Source organism: Geotrypetes seraphini, chromosome 11 (assembly GCF_902459505.1).
Source record: "Geotrypetes seraphini chromosome 11, aGeoSer1.1, whole genome shotgun sequence".
Classification (NCBI taxonomy): Eukaryota; Metazoa; Chordata; class Amphibia; order Gymnophiona; family Dermophiidae; genus Geotrypetes; species Geotrypetes seraphini.
Window position 1 is genome coordinate 68,415,811 of NC_047094.1, and position 20,907 is coordinate 68,436,717.

Below are 20,907 nucleotides of genomic sequence, written 5' to 3' on the forward strand. Positions count from 1 at the left end.
TTTTCCCCCCTCCCTCTTGTTTCTTCCAGTTTCCCCAGTTTCTTTAAAATTATTGTAACTTTATCCCCGCCTCCCTTTGCTTCTGTTACTGTAATATATTTTATCTATCTGTGTTTGTTTTCATGGATTATGAATTCATCTATGTCTATTTTAACCAATAGTTTTAGTTAATGGTACACCGCCTTGAACTGTGCCTAGGTGGTATATCAGATTTTTAATAAACTTGAAACTGTGTTGTCAAAATGACTTTTCAGACTGCTATGGGTAGTTGTTACCACTATTTTGACAATGCAGCCAGCGGGAGCAGGAAAATCTTGGGATATTCCTGCCACAGCCCACCAGGGCTTTTAGAAGATAGGTTTGAGAAGTGTATAGAGCAGCAGGGAGGGGGATAGGAGGGAATGGGCTTGTAGCAGGGCTATGTTTTTGTTTTTGCAGAAAATACACAGGTATGAACCTGGATTTTAGATTAGTTTTGGTGCCAAATCTGAAATCAAAATTTGGTCAGCCTCTAATTGGAATATTTAGGGGAGTGTATGGCACAGTAGTTAGACTTACAGCCTCAGCACCCTGAGGCTGTGGGTTCAAATCTCATGCTGCTCCTTGTTACCCTGGGCAAGTTACTTAATCCCCCATTGCCACAGGTACATTAGATAGAGTGTAAGCCCACCGGGACAGATATGGAAAAATGCTTGAGTACCTGTGGAACATTGGCTCTTCCATTTTTTTGTTTCTCATACCTGAATGTAAACCACTTATAAGTGGTATATAAATATGAAAAATAAATAAATATTCTTTATCCCAGGACAAGCAGGCATGATATTCTCACATGTGGGTGACGTCATCTACGGAGCCCCGATGCGGAAGCATTTTCAAGCAAACTTGATTGAAGATTTAAGTTTGCTCTGCTGCTCCACGCATGCGTGCCTTCCTGCTCCACTAGGGGGTGCATCCCCTCGTGGTCTCCAGTTCAAAATTTTCCGCGAGCCTAGAAGTCGTGTTTTTCAGGCTCTGCCCCAACTGCCTTCTAGCACCGCAATTTTTTCTTGTTTTTTCACGATTAAGTCGCTGTGCGCGAATTCTTTACCTTTTAACTTGATTCCTGCTTCGTTTTTGACGACCCGGAGGCTTCCGGGTCCCCGTAGCCGCGTGGCTAATCGAGCCGCGGCTACTTTCGATTTAATGTCCCGGCCTTTGACCGGCTTTAAAAAGTGCACCCGGTGTGAGCGGCTTCTTTCACTCACAGATCCGCATCGCCGGTGCATCCTCTGCCTGGGGGCGGCCCATCCAACCGACTCCTGCCCCCAGTGCGCTACTTTCCAGAACCGGGCCCTCCGTCGAAGAAAAGCCCGCATGGCGGACCTCTTCACCCCGGACCAACCCTCCACCTCGGCCTCTAGGTCGGCCCCGGCTTCGGCCCCGGCCTTGACCTCGGCCCCGGATACCTCGGCATCGCCTCGAGACTCAACTCCGAAGTCCTCGGGACAACAGAAAGCCTCGGCCCAGGGTAAGTCCCCTCTTCCCTCTTCAGGTTCCGTAACATCGAAGAAGTCAGCCTTGGGGACAACGTCGACGCAGGGTGGAAACCCCATGCTTACAGCCCCGACTAAGCCCTCCAAGCCTTCGGGCCGTGCCTCCACCACACGGGAATACTCTGATACGAGGTCGCCCCCGGTGGAGTGCACCGAGGCAGTGGACATGCCTTCGATGCTGTCCGTGCCCGTCTTCCAGGACCTACTCCGAGCGATGATCACGTCGGAGCTGTCCGCTGCAATGGCCCAGTTTCAATCGGCCTCTACCTCAACCCCGAATGTGCCAGACCAGCCTGAGCCTCGCATCGAGCAACCTCGAGGAAAGGTGCGCAATCCTCGCCGCATCCCATCCTCCTCGGACTCCTCACCGAGTCGCCCGAGACGTTCTCCCTCCGCAAACCGCCGAGGGGCAAAACGTCGGGCTAAAACGATAGAAACCTCGAACCGCCGTACCTCCAAGAAGGCCCGAGGTTCACCAACTCTACGAGGCCGTTCTCCCACACCTCGTACGGGACCACTAAGGGTGGCTGAGTTATCACTCTCCAACCCGCGCATCCTCCGAACCCCCCCTCGGACCGGGACCCCCACCCGAGGTCGTAGGTATTCTCCGAGGGAGTCCGGATCGAGGTCACCGATTCGACATCGATCGGTACCCAGAACCCCGGCATCGTCTCCGAGGGGCTCCCCGAGGCGCCGAAGATCAACAACCCCGGAACACTCCCGCAGCGCTTCCCCGGCCTCGGAGCATGGATCGGAGCAGGAACCTCGATACTCGAGGGAAGCCTCCCCATCCTTCTCCACCCGACGCAGGTCTCGTTCACCGACCCCACACGGGGCCCCGGGAACATCTCGCCCATCCTTCACTCGCTTTGTCCAGGACATGGGCCACGCCTTGGACTTAGACCTCCAGTCCGACTTCAGATACTCTAAGGAGTACCTGGCGGAGCTGGATATGCCATCACTGCCCAGAGAGTCCCTTCGCTTACCGCCTAACCCGGTACTCAAACAGGCCTTCTTCAGGAACCTGGAGACCCCCTACATGGTCACAGCCGTACCCTCCAAAATGGAGGCCAAGTACCGCACAGTACCCTACCCGGGATTCGAGCAACCACAGCTCTCCCACCAATCGTTGCTAGTAGAATCCTCCTTGAAAAAGGCCCACCCATCCCGGACCTCAGCAGCGATCCCCCCAGGCCGAGAAGGCCGAACCCTGGACAAGTTCGGCAGGAGACTATATCAAAACGCAATGATGGCCTCTAGGGTGCAAAGCTACACTTTCACCTTCACATCCTACCTCAAACACCTCATTGGACTATTGAGAACCTTTGAGACTGACCTACCGGCCTCCCGGCAAGGAACGTTCGGACTGCTTTTAGAGTCCCTCTCCAACCTGCGCCTTCATCTATTCCACGCGGCCTACGATGGCTTCGAACTCTCCTCCAGAGAGGCAGCCTTTACTATCGCCATGCGCCGACTAGCTTGGCTGCGCCTGGTCGACATGGACCCTAACTTACAGGACCGGTTGGCTAACCTCCCCTGCGTGGGAAAAGAACTGTTCGATGACACTATCGAGGCGGCTACAAAACGCCTCTCCGAACACGAACGCTCGTTTGCCTCCCTGGTCCGACAAAAGCCCAAAACGCCCACGTCCAGGCCGTATAGGGCCCCTCCGCGCCGCTACCCACAAAAGTCCACCCCTGTCTTCTTGCGGCCCCCACCCAGGCGCCCGCAAGCCCACCACCGGGCCATGCCCAAGTCCCAACCGCCTGCGACCACCAAACCATCCCCGTCCTTTTGACGGGACACGCGGAAGGGGGCGGGCCCCCTCCGCCATAGTCCCAGGCCTCCTCCCCATCGGGGGTCGGCTCAAAGCCTTTTACCCTCGCTGGGAACAAGTCACGTCGGACGCATGGGTCCTTGGCGTGATCTCATCAGGATACTCTCTCAACTTTCGAGCAATTCCTCCGGACAACCCCCCAAGGAATTGCCCTCCCAACCGGACTCAGCTACCCCTACTCCTCTCCGAAGCTGGAGACCTGCTTCGCCTGAGAGCAGTGGAGGAGGTTCTCCTCGACCAACGGGGGAAGGGCTTCTACTCCCGTTACTTCCTGGTACCGAAAAAAACGGGAGACCTACGCCCAATACTAGACTTGAGACGCCTCAACAAATTTTTGGTACGGGAAAAATTCCGGGTGCTCTCCCTACCGACACTCTACCCCCTGATCGACGAGGGCGACTGGCTCTGCTCCCTCGATCTCAAGGAGGCGTACACACATGTCCCAGTGCACCCCGCCCACCGCAAGTTCTTGCGTTTTCAGGTGGGGGACTGGCACCTACAATACCGAGTCCTACCCTTCGGCCTTGCATCATCACCTCGGGTCTTCACCAAGTGCCTCGTGGTGGTCGCAGCAACCTTACGCTCCCAGGGCCTCCAGGTATTCCCCTACCTGGACGACTGGCTAATCAAAGCCACATCCAGGGAAGGGGTTATCTCAGCGACCCAACAGACTATTACCTACCTACAAAGTCTGGGGTTCGAAATAAACTTCCCAAAATCCCAACTACGCCCCTCGAAGTTCCTACAGTTCATCGGGGCCACGCTGGACACGGTTCGCCTCCGTTCCTTCCTCCCCCCTCCGTGCCTAGAGGCGTTAGTAAGTCTGAGTCGAAGGATCTCCCTGCTGACCTCTGTATCAGCTCGACAGATGATGACTCTCCTGGGCCACATGGCCTCCACCGTCCATGTCACACCCTTCGCCCGCCTCCATCTGAGAATCCCTCAATGGACCCTGGCGTCCCAATGGCGTCAAGACCGGGACCCGATCGACCGTCCCGTGACAGTGACTCCTTCATTGCAACGATCGCTCCGCTGGTGGGCCGACTCTTCAAATCTTTCCAAAGGTTTGCTCTTCCGCACCCCACCCCACAGCAAGGTACTCACCACGGACTCGTCGGAGTACGCTTGGGGAGCCCATCTGGACGGCCTACGCACCCAAGGGTTGTGGTCAGCACAAGACTGTCGCTGCCACATCAACGTGCTAGAGCTTCGGGCCATCTATCTCGCAACTGTAGCCTTCCAACATCTGCTCCACGACCGAGTGATTCTCATCCGAACCGACAACCAGGTAGCGATGTACTACGTAAACAAACAGGGGGGGACAGGGTCTTGGTCCCTTTGTCGGGAAGCCCTGCGCCTCTGGAAATGGGCAATCTCCAACAACACCTTCCTTCGAGCGGTGTACATACAAGGAGAACAAAACTGTCTGGCGGACAGACTCAGCCGCCTCCTCCAGCCACACGAGTGGTCACTACACTCGCAGACCCTACGAGGGGTGTTCGAACAGTGGGGGACGCCTCAAATAGATCTGTTCGCATCCCCTCACAACCACAAGCTGCCTCTCTTCTGCTCCCGGATATACTCCCCGGACCGGCTCGAGGCCGACGCCTTCCTCCTCGACTGGGAGGGAAGGTTCCTGTACACGTTCCCGCCGTTTCCTCTGATACTGCGGACGCTTGTCCACCTGAAAACAGTAAAAGCCACCCTGATCTTGATTGCCCCTCGCTGGCCACGCCAGCCGTGGTTTTCCCTTCTACTTCAACTCAGTGCCAGAGATCCACTGCCTCTGCCTCTGTTTCCCTCTCTACTGTCACAGGGTCAGGGTTCACTGTTACATCCCAATCTTCAATCTCTTCATCTGAATGCTTGGTTTCTCTCCCCCTGACTGCTCTCCCAGTGTCTCAATCAGTCAAGGAGATATTGGAGGCCTCTAGAAAAACCTCGACGAGAATCTGCTACTCCCAAAAGTGGACCAGATTCTCAACCTGGTGCTCCTCCCACAGCCAGGACCCGGTGTCGGTCCCCGTCCCTCTGGTCCTTGACTATTTACTTCAATTATCTCATTCCGGCCTAAAGACCAACTCCATTCGAGTACACCTCAGTGCGATTGCGGCCTTTCATCAGCCCCTGGAAGGGAAAGCCCTCTCGCTCCATCCCTTAGTCTCTCGCTTCATGAAGGGTCTGCTGAACGTCCACCCCCCTCTCAAACCTCCCCCGGTGGTTTGGGACCTTAACGTGGTTCTGGCTCAACTAATGAAACCTCCATTTGAGCCCCTAGATAAATGCCATCCAAAATTCCTCACTTGGAAGGTAATTTTCCTACTCGCGCTCACGTCCGCCCGGCGGGTTAGTGAGCTACAAGCTCTGGTAGCGGACCCACCCTTCACGGTATTCCATCACGACAAGGTGGTACTCCGCACTCATCCAAAGTTCTTGCCTAAAGTAGTGTCTGATTTTCACCTCAATCAGTCCATTGTCTTGCCTGTGTTTTTTCCCAAGCCCCACTCTCACCCCGGAGAAGTGGCGCTCCACACTCTTGACTGCAAGAGAGCGTTGGCCTTCTACCTCCAACGCACTCAGTCACACCGGAAAGTCCCACAACTGTTTTTGTCCTTCGACCCAAACCGGTTAGGTCACCCAGTTTCCAAACGCACCTTGTCCAACTGGTTGGCCGATTGCATCTCCTTTTGCTACGCTCAGGCTGGTCTCGCGCTGCATGGTCGAGTAACGGGACACAAAGTCCGAGCGATGGCAGCCTCCGTAGCGTTCCTCAGGTCCACACCTATTGAGGAAATCTGCAAGGCTGCCACGTGGTCTTCGGTTCATACCTTCACCTCCCACTACTGTCTGGACTCACTGTCCAGAAGCGATGGCCGGTTCGGCCAATCGGTACTGCGAAATCTATTTGCTTAAATTGCCAACTTCCCTCCATCCCTTTTCAGTTAGCTTGGAGGTCACCCACATGTGAGAATATCATGCCTGCTTGTCCTGGGATAAAGCACAGTTACTTACCGTAACAGGTGTTATCCAGGGACAGCATGCATATATTCTCACAACCCGCCCACCTCCCCGAGGTTGGCTTCTTGGCTAGTTAAGTGAACTGGAGACCACGAGGGGATGCACCCCCTAGTGGAGCAGGAAGGCACGCATGCGTGGAGCAGCAGAGCAAACTTAAATCTTCAATCAAGTTTGCTTGAAAATGCTTCCGCATCGGGGCTCCGTAGATGATGTCACCCACATGTGAGAATATATGCCTGCTGTCCCTGGATAACACCTGTTACGGTAAGTAACTGTGCTTTATCGTCTCTCCAAACCGGCACAGAAACAGATGGGTTATAGCTCACATCGACCAGCAGGTGGAGACTGAGACACAATCATTTGGCTGTAGTATAAGTGGACTGTGCAGTCCCAAGTACAATCAGTCTGCTCTCTCAGTCTCCAGCAGGTGGAGGTGGTAAGCCTGTGCAGTCTTTCCCTGGTTTACTGTAAGGCTATTGGATGTTGTTTAAATTGGCTTTCTTGTCCCTGGTTGTGGTGCCGGATTGAGCTTGAAGGACCCTTTCGGAGATCCGTTTGATCTCGGGGGGGGTAGGGGGGGAGGTCACACTGGTTGAGTCCCGTCCCTCCCATTTCCCTCACCTCCCCCCAATTTTTTCTTTAGAGGTGCCTCGGCTGTAAGCCTTGCTACCAACTACTGGCAAGGCATATAACTTTGAGAGCCAATGGGGTCTAAGTTGTGTTGAAGAAAATTAAGTCTGGCAGTGCCGGTCTAACAGGAAGCCTTCAATTAAGGTTAATTGATTTTTATTACTAACCTGCACTTTATTTTCCCTTGTAGCAGTTTCTGCAATGAGCACTTTTTAAGAAATTTAAAAAGTACTCATTGTGCTCTTGGAGCACGGTTGATGTGACTGATGTGTGCATGAAGTACACCGGCCAGCGAGTAGGGTTCCCCTTTGCGCATGCACCACTGGTCAGCACCAGGCAGTGGAGAAGCCCGGGCTTCCTCTACCACCCACACAGGGATTTCCCCAGCCGCCAGTGGTCAGGGAAATAAGGTTGGCTGCTATAGCGACTGGGTCTGTTCAGACCTCTTTGCTGCAGCAGGCCTCGGGGGAGTTTTTTTGTCAGGAAGCTCCGTCATTTTGTCTGCAGCCTTAGGTGACCTTCCCCTTGTCTTAGAGAGACAGAAACAAGTTTCTGCTGGGTCTCCTGCCTTGGCAGTGAGTCCTGCTTTGCCACCAGGGGAGTTTGCCCCAGTGAGTCCTGCTTTGCCGCCAGAGGAATTTGCCCCAGATTTTTTTTACCATGTACAAAGCATACTTGCAGGTGGCCGGGATCCTGTTTTTTTTTCTCTGGGGTCTCTGGGTTTTTTTGGGGGGGCCTTCCATGTCTACCCCCTTTTGGCCCCCCTCAGCATCAGTTCTGGCCCAGTCTCCCCCCCCCCATCTTCATCCAAGCAGCTGCGGGTTTCGTGGGACAAGGTTTTTTTGTTTGGAGATGCATTTTCTCCTGATGAGGACTTGGGCCCCTTGTTGGACCTCTAAGATCTTCTCGGGGGGACAGATAATGCTGATGTTTGTTAGAGACACTGGATGACGAGGATGCGTCGGTGGTGCACAATTTTTCACTGGGAAGAGCTTCAGGAGTTTATTCAGGTTTCGTCAGTTTTGTGCTTTGAGGACAACTTGAAAGAACCACCACGTGTGGTGAACCCCTGCTTGGGGGATCCGGGCAGTTTTCTGTTCCTTTTCCTATGCATCAGGATATTCTGGATGTGGTGCATGTGCAGTAGAAATTGCAAGATGCTCCCTTTTGTTTGGTGCGGTCCATGGCTCGGCTTTATCCCATTCTGGATGGGGATAGGGATACCTTTTAAGTCTTCTGTTGTGGATGCGGTGGTTTGGGCTATCGTGCGCAGGCATAAAGTGCTGGTTGAAGGCGGTTCGGCCTTGCAGGACTCTCGGGATCGTAAGTTGGAGTATCTTCTTAAACAAAGTTTTGAAGTAGCTGCCTTGGTGGTCTAGGTGGTGATTTCTGGTGATCTGGGGTTGTTTCTGGTGGTCCAAGCGAGTTCTTGACTACAAGTCTGATGACTTCCTTGGATCAGGAGGTGGCTAAGATTGAGCTTGGCGGCGCTTATCTTTCAGATGCCATGTATGATCTGTTATGGGCTTCGGCCAAGTCTGTGGTTCTCGGAGTGGCTTCTTGCCATATCCTGTGGCTTTGGGGTTGGTGTACGGATGCGTCGTTTAAGGCTAAGCTTAGTAAATTTCCTTTTTGAGGCTTTCTTGTTTGGCGAGGATTTGGACAAGCTGGTTCAGGCCTTGACTGACTCTAAGGTGCCCTGTCTTCCTGAGGACCATTCTCACCCGCCTTTGCGGGGTAGTGTCGCCCGGGGGCATTTGCATAATTTTCATCAATTCCGTCCTGGTCGGGGGGCAGCTTCTTTTCCTTCCAGGGGCTGTTTCTAGCGCATGCAGTCCTTTTGGGGTACCTGACAGGAGGTTTGTAACTCTACCGGAGTCTCTGGCGCCGGGCCGTGGTGCCAGTGGGAGCCTGGTTGCGGGAGTTTTATACCAGGGGTGGGCTGAAATTACATCAGATCGGTGGATCCTGGAAGTGATTCAGGGCAGTTATGCTCTGGAGTTCTCGGCCCTTGCCAGATCGTTTCCTCTCTTCTCCATGTCAGTCAGTTTGGAAGAAGTGAGCTTTTCATCAAATGCTGTAAAAGTTGCTCGACCTCAAAGCGGTGGTCCCAGTGCCCCCTCGGGAGTTTCGCACTGGCATTTACTTCATGGTGCCCAAGAAAGAGGGGTTGTTTTGGCCTATTTTGGATATTAAAGGTATAAACAGGGTACTCCGGGATTGTCTTTTTGCCTGGGGAGTTTGACTTCTCTTGATCTGACAGAAGCCTACATGAATGTTCCAATTCGGGCCTCCCATCAGCAGTTCCTTCACTTTGCAATTTTGGGAAAGCACTATCGGTTTTGTGCAATTCCTTTTGGTTTGGCCATGGCTCTGCGGACTTCCACCAAAATTATGGGGTTGATAGTGGCAGCCTTACATAAGGAGGGCATTCTGGTTCATCCCTAACTGGATGACTGATTCGAGCAAAGTCCTTTTAGGAGAGCTTCCGAATTACAACTCGGGTTGTGGAGTTCCTGCAGTCGCTGGGATGGGTGGTCAACTTGTCCAAAGGCCGGTTGAGTCTTAATGCCTAGAGTACCTCAGAGCTCTCTTTGATGCCTGCCTGGGGAGAGTCTTCCTTCCAGAGTCCCGAGTGTGCAAGTTGCAGTCGCAGATTCGCTTCTTGATGGATTGTCGGTGTCCTCAAGTGCAGAATTTTCTACATGTCTTGGTCGATGGTGGCCTCCCTGAACGTGGTCAGGTGAGCTAAGGCTCGCATGCACCCACGTCAGTATGCTCTTTTTCATTGGTGGTTGCCTCAGATGCACAATCTGGACCTCCTGTTCTTCTTCAGGTGTTACTTCATCATAGCCTCCGCTGGTGGCTACAGTCTTCCAATCTGGTGCAGGGAGCGAGCCTGGATCAGCCTCAGTGGATGGTGCTTATCATGGACACCAGTTTCCTCGTTTGGGGGAGCTCCGTGTCTCAGTTGCTCAGCTCAGGGCAGCTGGTCTTCAGAGGAGGCATCCTGGTTGATCAGTGTTCTAGAAACCAGAGCCATCTGGCTGGAATTACTAGCGTTCCAGATGTTGCTGAAGGGCAAATTGATTTGGATTTGTTCAGACAATGCTATGGCGATGGCTTACGTCAATCGTCAGGGGGAACCAAGAGTCATCTAGTAGCGCAGGAAGCTTCTCTGCTCATGGCTTGGGCAGAGAATCATCATCTTGACCTCTCGGCTTCCCACATAGCGAGTGGAAAATGTCCAGGTAGTCTTCCTCAGTCATCATGTACTGGATCCCAGCGAGTGGTCCCACAGGCTTAGAGCCAGCCGGTCATGGACCTGATGGCCACAAGTGTCAATGCCAAAGCGCTGAGGTTCTTCAGTCAGCGCAGAGATTACTAAGCCGAGGAGCTGGATGCTCTGGTGCAGCCTTGGCCAAAGGAAGGCCTCCTATAATGTTTTTCCCCCATGGCTGATGGTGTGCAGAGTTCTTAGCATTGCTTGTCACATCAGCCACTGATCCTTGTGGCTCCAGACTGGCCCAGGCACCTGTGGTACGCAGATCCTCTTCCGCTGCCCTTCTCACCCGACCTTCTGACGCAGGGTTCCATTCCAATATTCGATCTGGGCCCCTTTTGTCTTGCGGCTTGGCTCTTGAAAGGGAACACCTAAGTAAAATAAAGGTTATTCAGATAAAGTGATCTCCACCCTCTTGGGTTCCCAGAGACTTTTCACCTCTCTGGCTTATGTGCGAGTTTGGCATCTTTGGGGAGTGGTGTTCCGCACGTGACGTGGTTCCCCTTCGCACTTTTTTGCCTCACATCTTGGAGTTCTTGCAGGATGGTCTGGACAGGGGCCTTGCCTGGTACTCCCTTCGGGTTAAGCTTGTGGTTTTGTCTACTTTACAGTTTGTTGCATGGTCGGCGTTAGGCCTCTTCTCCGGATGTGATTCAGTTTTTGAGGGCGGCACAATTGCTCCATTCTCCAGTGCGTCCTCGGTTCCAGCCTGGGATCTCAATCTGGTTCTTTCCCTGCTTGTTTTCTTGTGCACCCTCCTTTTGAGCCTCTTGGCTCCTGCACGTTGAAGGTCATTACTTTTAGGCGGTCATCATGGTGGCTATTACTTCTGTGAGATGCATTTCCGTGTAGGCATCCCTTCCTAGAGTTCTCTAGGGTGCGGGTCGTGCTGCAGCCGGTTCCCTCTTTTCTGCTGAAGGTGGTTTCGCCTTTTCATGTCAACCAGTCTGTGGTCCTCCCGGTCTTGGGTAGTTGGTAGGGCTCCTTGGAGCAGAGACGGTTGCACATGTTGGATGTCTGTAGGGTCCTTCGCTCTTATGTTCAGCGGACCCAGGAGTTCCAGAAATCAGATCGTCTTAGTCCTCTTAATGTGTGCTCTTAATGGGGACAGTGCTTCTAAGGTTGTCATTGTATGCTGGATCAAGGAATCTATCACTTTGGCATACCTTCTCCAAAAGAAGCCTGTTCTGGAATTTCTCAAAGCTCATTCCACTCGGGGTCAGGCAGCTTCCTGGGCTGAGTCTTCTCTTGTACTTCCAGTGGATATCTGTAAAGCTGCGGTTTGGTCTTCTCTCCATTCTTTTGTGCAACACTATCGTGTGGACGTTCAGGTGCATCGGGATGCAATGTTCGGTGAGCGTGTTTTTGTGGCAGCCCTTTGGGGATCCCACCCATGATGGGTACTGCTTTGGTACGTACCATCTACTTCTGTGCTGGTCTGGAGGGATGATAAAAGAGGATAAATTAGGTTCTTACCTGCTAATTTTCTTTTTTAGTCCCTCCAGACTGGCACACACCCCACCCTGTTGTTTTTATTTGGATTTTTGCTCAAAGAGTACTTTCTTTTTCTGCGGTGTCTTTTTTGTCTGGGTTGAAATACATGTTTTTGGAAATTTCTGAATGTTTGTTTTCCTGTCTCCTCCCACATGAAAAATCCAAATTTCACTGTTTTTAATATTTAGTAAGTGTGTTTTATTAGCATTTTACAATCATTAATAGTAAGAAAACTGAGTAACCATCAAAAATTCCATTATATCAATTCATATATTGGGGGGGGGGGGGATCGGAAACCTTTGCAGTAATCCTTCATTGTTTCATATAGAAAAACTGCTCCTGAATCGTCATCGATCCTTTTAGTTGTTTAATTTATTTAAATAATAATAATAACTTTATTCTTGTATACCGCATTACCGTAGAAGTTCTATGCGGTTAACAGAAGAAGAGACTGTACAATTACAGCGAAGATACAATTTTGTTAATGTTACATTAACATTTTAGACAATGCAATTTTTCAATCAAGTTACATTTACATTTTAGACGGTACATTGACAGAAGTTAATTTTTTCAGGTAGGTAATATACTCGGAGTAGTTATGTTTGCTATGAGTTACATACAGCAGTTTTACAAATAGAAGTGTAACCTACGGCAGTAAAGGGTCTGGGGGAGAGTCGAGGTCAGAGGTGGAGGAGGGAGGGGATTGGAACATTCAGAGGAATTTGTCAAAAAGGTAGGTTTTGGTTAGCTTCCTGAAAGTTTGATAGGGGGGGGGTTTATTCTATTTCTGTAGAATGCCCTGTATGACACCCTGTATGACATTCTTTTTCTTATTTTTATTTATTTAAGCATTTATATACCACTTATAGTCTAAGTCAGTGTTTTTCTTATTTCTAATCTTAATGTATATTTTCTGTAAACCGCTTAGAACCTAACGGATGTAGCGGTATATAAGAAATAAATTACATTACATTACATTACATTACATTACATTTTTCAACCTTTTTACACCTATGGACCGGCAGAAATAAAATAATTATTCTGTGGACCGGCATCGGTCCATGGACCGGCAGTTGAAGAACACAGGGCTAAGTCGTGGGTCAGACCCCGCCCATCTCTACCCAATCTCCACCCCAGACCCTGCCCCCATAATAGTATTAATTGCACCTTGCACGTCCCGTGCCTCATCTGGAAGCCTTCCCTCTGGCGTTGCAACGTCAGAGAGAAGGCTTCCGGTTCAGGCGCAGGATGCCCATAGGAGCCACTGCCCGTGGCTTTGTGCACTGAATCAGTTAGGAAGAGGGACCTGGCTCGAAGATAACGCCGCATTGATCGCACCGTGGACCGGCGGTTGAAGAACACTGTTTTGGGCCTGATGCACGTGCTGGCCCTGTGGACCGGCAGGAAATTTCTGTGGACCGGCACTGGTCCATGGACCGGTGGTTGAAGAACACTGGTCTAAGTGGTTTACATTCAGGTACTCAAGCATTTTTCCCTATCTGTCCTGGCAGGTTCACACTCTTATCTAATGTACCTGATGTTAAACTTAGTTTTAAAGCACTTATCTTTTAAGTTAGATCACTGTTGGCTGGGGAATCAATGACGATTCAGGAGCAGTTTTCTGTACGAAACAATGAAGGATTACTTCAAGGGTTTCCGATGATTCCCCCCCCCCCCTCCAAAAAAAAAAAAAAGAATTGATAATAATGAAATTTTTGATGGTTACTCAATTTTCTTACGATTAATCATTGTAAAATAAAGTGTAACCAGCTAAGTACATTGCCAGTGAAAATATACTTGTTAGTATTTTAGGCACAAATTTCTTAACTGCAACCATCTTGGATTTTAGGGAATTTTCCCCCCCCCCCTAAAAGTTCCCTGCTTTTCCAAAACTGCAATTTTTGCCTCAAAACTGGTTTTGATGGGGTCCTTGGACTCTTCTAACCCAAATTCATGCCAGGATTGTGCACAATTTGTTCCTCAGGAGTGTCCTTGTGGCGCAGACCGGAGAGGTGATAGCAACCAGCTTAGCCTCAACTTCGATTAAACAAGTGATCAAAAGGACACTAGCCCATTGAGGTGGCCTTTTCTTTTTTTTTACAGGCCTGGAAATCTTGACCATTCCATGCGATAGGATGCAAATTCTTCGCAGCCCTAGAAACAAAAGCTAAAGTTATCAAAGAGTCCAAGGTTCAGAGGACTTCTCAGATTTTATGAAATTTTTGTGGAAAGCCTTTCCTGTGAGCTGTCCTGTGCAGTCCTGCTGCGCCTCGGATTTCTCTCCTTGCAGCATTGCCTTGCAAGGCACTTTTTCTTCACAATCTGCTGCTGTTCAGAACTTGGGAGACCTCTATCCAGGAGATATTGGTGATGACCATTTGCAGATCCCTTATTTTGGGGGGATGCTCAACCCTTGGCTGGGGACCAATGCTGGCTTTTTAGATTCTGCTTTGGCTTTAGAACCAGTGGATAATCCTACAGTTCTGTGTTTAAGTCTACTGCCTTACCGGATCTTATCTCAGAGTCTCTGCATGGGTTGAATTTAGTCAGTCAGCCAGCTCCTTCTATTTCCTCCTCTTTTATGTGTGAGCTCAGTCCTCAGCCTTTCCCTGGCATCCTGATATTAACTTCCTGATCCTGGTTCAGTGGAATTCTCCGGAGGGGGCTCTCCAGAGTAGTGAGAGCCATATCCCATCTGTATCCTATGGCACAGGGATGTCAGCAGCTCTTTAGTCAGTCTAACATGGATTCCTTGGTTGCTCAGGTTACTAAGTGCTACTCCCTTCCGAGCGAAGGACTTGCAGGACCGCCAAGTAGATGTGGTTCTCAGGAGACTTTTTGAGGCAGTGGCTTTGGGAGTCAAAGCTGCCTCAGTGGTTTCCTTTATCACGTGTGCTTGTCCTTCCAGACTGCGCACTTTGGAGAGTGAAGGTATCGAACCTCCTCAATTTTTTATCTAGTGTGACTATGTGGCTGACACCCTGTATGACATTCTTCTTTTCAGTTTATTCTATTTCTGTAGAATGCTCTGGATCAGACAATGGGCTGGCGATTCCACTTCTAATGCTACTCTTACCAGACTCCCTTTTAAGGGACAGTTGTTATTTGGCAAAAGCTTGGATGATCTCATAAATTATGTGGTGAACTGTCACCCAAAGGCCCTGCCTGATAGTAGGCCCAGAACCTCTAGAGCAGGGACCCAAGTCCGGTCCTCGAGATCTACTGGCAGGCCAGGTTTTCAGGATATCCACAATGAATATGCATGAGAGATTTGCCTGTACTGCCTTCTTGGTTTGCAATTCTCTCTCATACATGTTCATTATGTATATCCTGAAAACCTGGCCTGACAGTAGATCTCAAGGACTGTACTTGGGGGCCCTGCTCTAGAGCAGTGATTCCCAACCCTGTCCTGGAGGAACACCAGGCCAATCGGGTTTTCAGGCTAGCCCTAATGAATATGCATGAGAGAGATTTGCATATGATGGAAGTGATAGGCATGCAAATTTGCTTCATGCATATTCATTAGGGCTAGCCTGAAAACCCAATTGGCCTGGTGTTCCTCCAGGACAGGGTTGGGAACCACTGCTCTAGAGGCTGAGGGTGCTCTACTTTTCGTGGCTCAGGGCGCTCTCCACAGTATTCCAGTTCATGTCACAGAGATTCTTCCAGGGCTACAGAGGATCTCTGGATTCAGGCGTAACCAGTCCTCCACGTCCCAGGCTGCTCCATCCAGGGCTGTGGAGTCGGTAGATAAATGTTCCGACTTCGACTCCTCAGTTTTTTGTACTTCAGACTCCGACTCCAGTACCCGAAATTTCCTCCGACTCCACAGCACTGGTTAATTTTCAGATCGTTAAAATGGAATGTCAAGTTGAGAGAAATGAGCATTTTCGACACCACCTTCTTTTTGCTTTTAATCAAGGTTCTAAGGCCGCAGAAGCTGCTAGCAACATTTGTGCTGTGTATATAGTGTATATAGTGTATATAGCTGAAAGAATCGCTCGTGATTGGTATGCCAAGTTCAAAAATGGAGTCGGTAGATAAATGTTCCGACTCAGACTCCTCAGTTTTTTGTACTTCTGACTCCGACTCCAGGTACCTGAAATTTACTCAGACTCCACAGCCCTGGCTCCATCTACCAAGAAGTCGCAATGATGCTAGGCTGGGGGGTGCCCCTCTGCATATTAAGGGGCAGGCGGCTTTCAGCATGCCTGCAGACCTGGGTTCAGATTTCATCTGACTGGTGGGTTCCTTACACCATTCGGTCCAGATACAAGCTGGAATTTGCCCAGCCTTTGACAGATTGGTTTGTGAACTTTCCTGTAGGACACCCAGAGAAGGCAGCCAGGGTTCTGGCCAGTGTGAAAACATTGCTTGATATTCAGACAGATACTCCATACACTTTATTGTACCAAAGAGAGGCTCAGGTGATTGGAGCACTCAGATTTCCATGCTTTTGCATGAAGACGGTTCAATTCGTCATAGCAGCAGTAGACCCGGGAGAGTTTTTCATAGAGAATGACATGGGGACAAATTTTTCCCCATCCTGTCCCCATGAGTTTTGTCACTGTTTCTGCCCCATTCCTGTAACCTCTGCCTTAACTGCACAAGCCTTGAACACTTATGATTTTAAAGTGTTTAAGGTTTGTGCAGATGAAGACAGAGCATGCAGGTATGGGGCAGGGACAGGAACAGAACTTGCTGGAACGGGGAAAAATCTGTCCCCATGTCATTCTCTAGTTCCTAGCCTCTCTGGATCTGACAGAGGCCTACTTGCATATTCCTATTTTCTCAGACCACAGGAAGTTTCTCAGGTTTCATGTCCTGGAAAATCATTATCAGTTTTCAGCTCTACCATGGCTGGGTTACATAGCTGTCACAATAGACGTGGTGTCTTGGGCAAGAGCCCACATGCATCCTCTTCACCATGTGTTACTCTCTATTCTCGCGCTGGTCTCCCCAGACGGACACATTACAAAAATGTCTACACTGGAGGCTCGAGCCAGCATGGAGTGGTGGCTTCTTCCTCAGTCCCTTTCCAAGGGCATGCTTCCGCAGATTGCTTCCTCAGTGGTTGTATCGACAGATGCCAGTCTCCCGGGCTGGAGAGCCCATTGCAACTGCCAACCAATTCAGGGGCTTTGGATGCCCTTGCAGAGGAAATGGTCGATCAACAGGCTAGTACTGTGGGCCATTCATCTGGCTCTATGCGTTTACAGAAGACTCTGGAAAGCCATGTGGTTAGTCTTTTCTGCCAATGCCACAGCGGTGGCATATGTCAATTGCCAGGGAGGCACCAATAGTGCATATCTAGGCCTGGAAGCCTGCCTGCTCTTAAACAGGTGCTCTCAGTGGCACATGTAGCAGGAGTGGACAGTGTTCAAGCAGACTTCCTCCACAGACAGACCTTTGATCTGGGCAAGTGGATGCTGTTTGCGGCAGTGTATCAGGCTATTGTTCAGTGTTGGGCAACAAGAAGACAATTGGAGATTTGAGCTTGGAAGCGACGGTCTAGACACACTAGTCCAGGCATGGCCTCGGAGAGTCCTGTTGTATGTTTTTCTCCCTGGCCCATGATAGGCAAAGTCATTTGACAGATTGCGGCTCATCAGGGAAGAGTCATTCTGATTGCTCCAGATTGGCCTTGCAGGCCGTGGTACACAGATTTGATGCATCTTCAAACAGTCCATGGCCACAGGTTGCAGAGCATCCAGACCTGCTTTCACAGGGTTCAGTATGCATAGAGGATCTGGATCACTTTGCTCTTATGGCATGGCTATTGAACGTGAAGTGTTAGAGCGTAAAGGATATTCAGAAATGGTCATTTGCTACCCTTCTGAAATCTCAAAGAATTTGACTACAGTCTGCCTACGCTAAGGCAAGGAGGACTTCAGGATTGGTGTGCCCAAGAATGTGTGGAGTCATTTTTAGCTCTGTTTTTGGTAATGTTAGCTCCAAGCGGGCCTTGATAAGGGCCTCACCATGGCTTCACTTTGGGTCCAAGTTACTGGGCTCTCTTGTTTCAGATTCTGGGACCGTAGACCTTCAATAATGTCTCATCCAGATGTCGCCAGATTTCTGAAGGTGCTCTCTGCATTATACCACCAATCAAACCACTGTATGGGACCACATAGAAACATGATGGCAGATAAAGGCCAAATGGCCCATCTGCCTATCCACAGTAACCATTATCTCCTTTTCTCTTAGTCTAAGAGATCCTGCATGACTATCCCAGTCTTTCTTGAAATCAGACAGTCTCTGTCTCCACCGGGAGACTTTTCCACACATCTGCCACCCTTTCTGTAAAAAGTATTTCCTTAGATTACTCCTGAACCTAATGCCTCAACATGGTTCTCAAAGGCCTCACCAAAGTGCTGTTCAAGCCTTTGGTAGACAAATCCCTATTGGACTTGATGCTTAAGGTAGTTTTTCTAGCAGTGACATTAGCACAGCAAGTTTTGGAGCACCAAGCTTTCTTGTTGAGAGCCTTTCCTTAGAATTTCAGAGATTGGAATCTCCCTGGACAGTTCCTTCTTTTCTACCAAAAGTGGTGTCTGCACTTCATGTTAATCAGGAGGTCCGTTTGCCTGTGTTCCAACCTACAAGTTCTAGGAAATAGGACTGCATTTTGCTCAAAGTAAATGTGAGATGAGTGCTTCTTTACTATGTAGAGATCACCACAGGGTTTCAGCTCTCTGTGCTGACTCATTTGTCTGAGCGAGGCAAGTCAGTGATCTCCAGTTGGATCCATAAGGCCATTTCGTCAGCCTACACTGTGTGGGAAACAGTCCCGTTTCTGCTAAGGTGCATTCAACCAGGGGTGTAGCTTTGTCATGGGCCAAAGCCAGAGGAGATTTGTAGAATGACAACTTAGTCTATGCTATATACCTTTGCAAAGTTTTACAGGGTGGATGTTGTACGAAAGGATTCTGCCTTTGCTTCTTCCGTGTTGCTGGCCAGTGCAGTCAGCCTGCCCTAGATTCCTGGGACTACTTTTATACGTTCCGCATGTCTAGAATGACACACTTATTGCACTGGAAAATGAGAAGGGGGCGGGCCGCTGGAACAGGAAATCGGCGGCTGGTGGTGAGCAACCTCATACAAACAACTGGGTAATATTCAAAATAGGAATGTGTTCCCAAAATAGCGTAAAATGCAAAAAGACCAGTAAAGGAACAACCAAAAGTACTTTAAATACCTTTTTAACTTAAGTGGCGCTCAGAATCCAAGATGGAATGAAAAAACTTGATGTGGGGTACAAACCCCTAAAGAGCTTCTTACAGAATCTATCATTGCACCATTTTGGAGTAAAAGGTAATTAAAAGTGCTTGTTGAAAAACGCTCATAAGTGAATTTAATGTCCATATAGTGAAATAAATGTCCAGTTTATACGTGAATTCAAAAAAGGTGAGTTCAAAAAGACTTAACTTAAATGTTCAGTCAGCGTTGACACGGCGTGGTTCTGACGCGTTTCGCCCGACTGGCTTCCTCAGAGAACCCGCTAAGCTGCTAATGAACTACGAATTGAAATATCTCCTAAAACAAATCAGCAAAAAAAGAACAGAATGATGCATATTGTAAACTTAATGCTAAAATTGCATTTAAACAGATATTCAGCTGATTCAAAAGACTCTCGACGCTGACAGCAAGGTACCTGATCCGAAGGAAAGGTTTTTTTCATTTCCTGTGACGTGAGCGCTCAGCTGAGCACCCGGAATTTGTGTTAAGTCGATGTGTCAATCAACTAATGGAGAAACGCCACCACTCTACTTCTTTGTTTAACCCAGTAGGAGCCACTGTTTGCCAGTGAAATATCCATCTTTGTTCATGTTTCCACAACCAAGCTTTAACATTACCACCCCTAGATAGTTGGGCCACTTCTAAGACAGCAAACTGTAAATCCTGCAGCTGATGGGGAATAGCATGCCAGTGCTGTACTAGGGGGGCCCCCATGTCGTCCCTCCTAATTTTGCTCAAATGCTCAATAATGCGAGTTTTAATGCTTCTGGTGGTATAACCTATATATAGCATTTTGCATGGGCATATGATCATGTAAACAACCCCCTGAGTGTCGCAATCAGTATAATGTTGAAGGGTATGCGACTTCGGTAAGCTTGGATGATTGATACAAGTAGTTTCTAGAGCATGAGAGCAAATGGTACAGTGTCCGCATTTGAAATGACCTGTAGTTTGCATTGAAATACTAGCTGAAGTACCAACAAAGTGAGAGGTAGTCATGTGGTCACGTAGATTTCTACCTCTAGAGTATGCAAAAAGGGGAGGTTGTGCAAGACATTGGTGAACCTGTAGGATGTGCCAGTGTGTATTAATAATCTTCTTAATGCCGAACGCTTTATATGAGTAAGGAAGCGTACATACCATGCGGGCTTCTGATTAATCAGGGGCTGGCTGTAACAAATAAGAACGATGGGCATATAAGGCCCTTTTATAAGCCTTTTTGATGGTACCATAAGGATACCCACGTTCCACAAACCGTTGCCACATGTCGCCTGAGCGAGTCTTGTACTCGTCTTTGTTGCTGCATAGTCGCCTGAGTCTCAAAAATTGGCCCACAGGTAAATTGTCCCTCAAATGACGGGGATGGTAACTGTCATAATGAAGCAAGTTGTTCCTGTCAGTTTGCTTACGATATATCGAGGTTTCAAAAATACCCTGACACAAGGAGATTTGAATATCAAGAAAAGCAATCTGCGTATGAGAAGTGAGTGAGGTAAATTGTAAATGTGGATTACATGTGTTGAGCCACTGTAAAAATTGATGACAAACTTCCATAGTATTAGTCCATACTAGAAATATGTCATCTATGTAGCGTTTCCACACATAGATCTCAGAAAAATATACAGAGGTATAGATGTATGTTTCTTCAAAGTCTGATACATAGAGGCATGCCAAAGACGGGGCCATGGTAGCCCCCATAGCAGTGCCCTGTATTTGCAGGAAAAATTCCCTATCAAACATAAAATAATTTTGCTGCAACGCTATGCTGGCAATGGTTACTAAAAAATCCACTCGAGCTGAAGATAACTGGAGGGTACCTAGATGCCTGCGTACTACCTCAATTGCACTAGACTGAGGGATGTTAGTATATAAAA

The 20,907-nt window shown here is 49.2% G+C and overlaps 1 protein-coding gene across 6 annotated transcripts in view; it reads left to right on the top strand.

The window, feature by feature from the left end:
- PAFAH1B3 (platelet activating factor acetylhydrolase 1b catalytic subunit 3) overlaps positions 1 to 20,907 on the top strand; it is a 99,059-nt gene that overhangs the window by 66,663 nt on the left and 11,489 nt on the right. The window lies entirely within an intron of this gene.